The following is a 5,889-nucleotide window of genomic DNA, read 5'->3' on the forward strand; positions in this document are numbered from 1 at the left end:
AAGGTATTGAAAACTTCCCAGGATCCTGTCTCTTTTGAGGTAATTTCTGCCTAGACAAGTCATCCAGTTCTTTGGTGAGCAAAGGAGGTTCGTTCTCCCAAGTCTCATTACCAAATAACTTGTCATTTAGCTTCATGATTGCTCTAAGGTACTTGGCAACTTGCTCTTCAGTGAAATACTCATCCTCTTCAGAGGAAGAATACTCATCAAAGCTCATGAATGGCAGAAGTAAATCCAATGGAATCTCTATGGTCTCAGTGTGAGCCTCAGATTCCTATGGCTCCTCATTAGGGAACTCATTAGAGGCCATTGGACGTCCATTGAGGTCTTCCTCAGTGGCGTTCACTGCCTCTTCCTCCTCTCCAAGTTCGGCCATGTTGATGGCCTTACACTCTCCTTTTGGATTCTCTTCTGTATTGCTTGGAAGAGTACTAGGAGGGAGTTCAGTAATTTTCTTGCTTAGCTGTCCCACTTGTGCCTCTAAATTCCTAATGGAGGACCTTGTTTCAGTCATGAAACTTTGAGTGGTTTTGATTAGATCAGAGACCATGGTTGCTAAGTCAGAGTGGTTCTGCTTAGAATTCTCTGTCTGTTGCTGAGAAGATGATGGAAAAGGCTTGCCATTGCTAAACCTGTTTCTTCCACCATTATTATTGTTGAAACCTTGTTGAGGTCTCTGTTGATCCTTCCATGAGAGATTTGGATGATTTCTCCATGAAGAATTATAGGTGTTTCCATAGGGTTCTCCAATGTAATTCACCTCTTCCATTGAAGGGTTCTCAGGATCATAAGCTTCTTCTTCAGATGAAGCGTCCTTAGTACTGCCTGGTGCAGCTTGCATTCCAGACAGACTTTGAGAAATCAAATTGACTTGCTGAGTCAATATTTTGTTCTGAGCCAATATGGCATTCAGAGTATCAATCTCAAGAACTCCTTTCTTCTGATTCGTCCCATTGTTCACAGGATTCCTTTCAGAAGTGTACATGAATTGGTTATTTGCAACTATTTCAATGAGTTCTTGAGCTTCTGTAGGCGTCTTCTTCAGATAAAGAGATCATCCAGCAGAGCTATCCAAAGATATCTTGGACAGTTCAAACAGACCATCATAGAAGATACCTATGATGCTCCATTCATAAAGCATGTCAGAAGGACACTTTTTGATCAATTGTTTGTATCTTTCCCAAGCTTCATAGAAGGATTCACCTTCCTTCTGTCTGAAGGTTTGGACTTCCATTCTAAGCTTACTCAATTTTTGAGGTGGAAAGAACTTTGCCAAGAAGGCATTTGACTAGCTTTTCCCAAGAGTTCAGGCTTTCTTTAGGTTGTGAGTCCAACCATATCCTAGCTCTGTCTCTTACAGCAAAAGGGAATAGCATAAGTCTGTAGACTTCAGGGTCAACCCCATTAGTCTTGACAGTATCACAGATTTGCAAGAATTCAGCTAAAAACTGATGAGGATCTTCCAATGGAAGTCCATGGAACTTGCAATTCTGTTACATTAGAGAAACTAATTGAGGCTTAAGCTCAAAGTTGTTTGCTCCAATGGCAGGGATAGAGATGCTTCTCCCATAAAAGTCGGGAGTAGGTGCAGTGAAGTCACCCAGCACCTTCCTGGCATTGTTGTTGTTTTCGGCTGCCATGACTTCTTCTTTGAAGATTTCTGTTAGATCCTCTATAGAGAGTTGTGCCTTAGCTTCTCTTAGCTTTCGCTTCAAGGTCCTTTCAGGTTCAGGATCAGCCTCAACAAGAATGCTTTTGTCTTTGCTCCTGCCCATATGAAAGAGAAGAGAACAAGAAAATATGGAATCCTCTATGTCACAGTATAGAGATTCCTTGAGGTGTCAGAGGAAAAGAAAAATAGAAGGAAGAGGTAGAAAATTCGAACTTATCAAGGAAAGATGGAGTTCGAATTATGCATTGAGGAGTAGTGTTAGTCCATAAATAGAAGGATGTGAGAAGAGGGGAAGAAATTTTTGAAAATAAATTAAAAACATTTTAAAAACATTTTGAAAAATTGATTGAAAATTTTCGAAAACTAAGAGTGGAAAAGAAATCAAGTGATTTTTGAAAAAGATTTTGAAATTAGAAATAAAAAAGATATGATTGAAAACTATTTTGAAAAAGATGTGATTAAAAAGATATGATTGAAAAGTTATGGTTTTAAAAAAAAGATGTGATTGAGAAGATATGATTTGAAAAACAATTTTAAAAAAAAGATTTGATTTTTAAAAATTAATGACTTGGCTAACAAGAAAAGATATGATTCAGACATTAAACCTTTCTCAACAGAAAAGGCAACATACTTGAAATGTTGAATCAAATCATTAATTGTTAGCAAGTATCTTTGAAAATGGAAAGAAATTGATTTTGAAAAAGATTTGATTGAAAAGATTTGATTTGAAAAAGATTTGATTTTGAAAAGATTTTGAAAACTTGAAAAAAATTTGAATTGAAAACAGAATCTTCCCTCTTGTGCCATCCAGAATGGTATCCATTCTGGCGTTTAACGCCCAAAGCACTACCCTTTTGGGCGTTAAACGCCCAACCAGGCACCCTGGCTGGCGTTTAAACGCCAGTTTGCCTTCCTCACTGGGCGTTTTGAACGCCCAGCTTTTTCTGTGTAATTCCTCTGCTGTATGTTCTGAATCTTCAATTCTCTGTATTATTGACTTGAAAAGACACAAATTAAAAATATTTTTGGATTTTTAATAATGAGGAATAATCAAAATGCAACTAAAATCAAATAACAATGCATGCAAGACACCAAACTTAGCAGTTTGTATACTATTGACACTAACAAATGAGAATGCATATGAGAAACAACAAAACACTCAAGTCAAGAGAATTCAAAGATCAGAGCAAGGAAATCATCAACAACATCTTGAAGATCACTTAAGACACATGAATGAATGCAAGAAGAACAGAAACATGCAATTGACACCAAACTTAAAATGAGACACTAGACTCAACAAGAAACATGCAATATTTTTGGTTTTTATGATTATGTAAATTTTTTTTTTGGATTTTTTTTCCAAAATTAAGTGGAAAAGAAAATAAAGGTATCAAAATTCTTAATGAGAATTCCAGGAATCATGCAATGTTAGTCTAAAGCTTCAGTCTAAAAAAATTAGAGATGGCTAGCCAAGCTTCAGCAGGACATTACATTCAAGAGCTAAATTGATGAAAATCAATCAGCTTTGGTGATGATAAGAACATCACCTTGAAACACTAGAATTCATTCTTAAGAACTCTGAAAAAAAATACCTAAGCTAAGCAACAAGATGAACCGTTAGTTGTCCAAACTCAACAATCCCCGGCAACGGCGCCAAAAACTTGGTGTTGTTGCCGGATCAAAACTTGGCACTGTTATTGTAGGGAACAAATGCGAAACTGTAGTTAGGACATTTAATTCACCGGCAACGGCGCCAAAAACTTGGTGCACGAAATTGTGATCATCAATGGCGCCATCAACATGGTACGCTCAATTGCAATCTCAACTCTTTATCACAACTTCGCACAACTAACCAGCAAGTGCACTGGGTTGTCCAAGTAATAAACCTTACGCGAGTAAGGGTCGATCCCACGGAGATTGTTGGTATGAAGCAAGCTATGGTCACCTTGTAAATCTTAGTCAGGCAGATTCAAATGGTCATGAATGATTTATGAATAAAACATAAAACAAGGATAGAGATACTTATGTAATTCATTGGTTTGAATTTCAGATAAGCGTATGGAAATGCTTTGTCCCTTCCGTCTCTCTCTGCTTTCCTACTGTCTTCATCCAATCATTCTTACTCCTTTCCATGGCAAGCTGTATGTTGGGCATCACCGTTGTCAGTGGCTACAGTCCCGTCCTCTCAGTGAAAATGTTCAACGCACCCTGTCACGGCACGGCTAATCATCTGTCGGTTCTCAATCAGGTTGGAATAGAATCCATTGATTCTTTTGCGTTTGTCACTAACGCCCAGCCTTTAGGAGTTTGAAGCTCGTCACAGTCATTCAATCATTGAATCCTACTCAGAATACCACAGACAAGGTTTAGACCTTCCGGATTCTCTTGAATGCCGCCATCAATTCTAGCTTATACCACGAAGATTCCGATTAAGGGATCCAAGAGATATACATTCAAGCCTTGTTTGCTTGTAGAACGGAGGTGGTTGTCAGGCACTCGTTCATAAGTGAGAATGATGATGAGTGTCACATAATCATCACATTCATCATGTTCTTGGGTGCAAATGAATATCTTAGAACAAGAATAAGCTGAATTGAATAGAAGAACAATAGTAATTGCATTAATACTCGAGGTACAGCAGAGCTCCACACCTTAATCTATGGTGTGTAGAAACTCCACCGTTGAAAATACATAAGAACAAAAGTGATAATTGGCTTCGGCCCCAGAGAGGGAACCAGAAAAACCAAGATGTAAATATCATAGTAAAAGGTCCTATTTGTAGAGAACTAGTAGCCTAGGATTTACAGAAATGAGTAAATGACATAAAAATCTACTTTCGGGCCCACTTGGTGTGTGCTTGGGCTGAGCATTGAAGCTTTCATGTGTAGAGACTTTTCTTGGAGTTAAACGCCAGCTTTTGTGCCAGTTTGGGCGTTTAACTCCCATTCTTGTGTCAGTTTCGGCGTTTAACGCCGGACAGTTTTGAGCTGATTTGGAACGCCGGTTTGGGCCATCAGTTCCTATTTAAAGTTTTCAGTTCCTATTCTAAAATATCTGCATGATCAGAATACACGTAAAACGAAAAGAAAACAGTACAAACTCAATAAAAATCTAATAGATAAGAAAGCCACTACTACGAAAAATAGCTAAGGATACAAAATTATCGGGTTGCCTCCCGACAAGCGCTTCTTTAATATCATTAGCTTGACGGTTAGCTCCTCTAAGGAGGAGGATCATAGGGGCTCAGCTCTTCCCCCCTTACCTTGAACTTCTTTCCTGTGTCTCCATAAAGTAACTCAATATGCTCTAGAGAGAGGATTCTATTTACTGTATAAATCCACAATGGATTGCTAGTCAACACCATCTTCATTCTTGGGGAGAAACCTTTAGTAGGGATCTTCTTGTTTCTCCATCCCCTGGGTATTTTCTTCTTTTTGGGAACCTCCTCCTTGGTGGATGATGCATTCCCAACACTAAACTTAGGTTTGATATCAGGAGGATTTTATTGATTGTCACCAAAGGAGGTTTGAGTTGCAGATTCTGCTGTCCGTCATCAGGGGGTTTTTGAGGGTTTGGATCAAGAAGCTTAGTCTGTATGCACCTCTCTTCTTCACCTACTGAATGTATATCTTTGAAGACATGAAAGACTAGCTGCTCATCATGCATTCTAAGCACTAATTCACCCACTTCTACATCAATCAGAGCTCTTCCAGTGGCTAGAAATGGTCTTCCTAGAATTATAGAGGTATTCTCATCCTCCCCTGTTTCAAGAATCACAAAATCTGCTTGGAGGAAGAACTTACCCACTTTGACCAAGATATTCTTCACTAATTCGTATGCAGGCTTCATAGATTTGTCTGCCATCTGTAATGCTATTCTTGTGGGTTGTGCCTCTTAGATTTGCAGCTTCTTCATCACAGACAAGGGCATTAAATTGATGCTTGCTCCCAGATCATATAACGCTTTCTTAAAGGTTGTGCTCCCAATGGTGCATGGAATTTGAAAGCTCCCTGGATCTGGCATCTTCCTTGGCAAGTTATTCTGAATTATGGCACTACATTCCTTAGTCAAGACCACTGTCTCATCTCCCTTTAAAGGCTTTTTCTTTGACAACAACTCCTTCATGAATTTGACATAGAGAGGCATTTTCTCCAAAATCTCAGCAAAAGGAATATTGATTTGCAACTTTCTGAAGACTTCCAAGAACATTGAAAACT

At 38.6% G+C, this 5,889-nt stretch overlaps 1 non-coding gene across 1 annotated transcript; it reads left to right on the forward strand.

Annotated features, from left to right (window-relative positions):
• Window positions 1-1,135: 1,135 nt before the first annotated feature.
• On the forward strand, window positions 1,136-1,243 carry LOC130958722 (small nucleolar RNA R71). Its single transcript, XR_009077829.1, has one exon. It is a non-coding gene; the product is annotated as a small nucleolar RNA R71 (small nucleolar RNA).
• The last annotated feature ends 4,646 nt before the right edge of the window (window positions 1,244-5,889 follow it).

Source organism: Arachis stenosperma, chromosome 10, assembly GCF_014773155.1.
Source record: "Arachis stenosperma cultivar V10309 chromosome 10, arast.V10309.gnm1.PFL2, whole genome shotgun sequence".
Taxonomy (NCBI): Eukaryota; Viridiplantae; Streptophyta; class Magnoliopsida; order Fabales; family Fabaceae; genus Arachis; species Arachis stenosperma.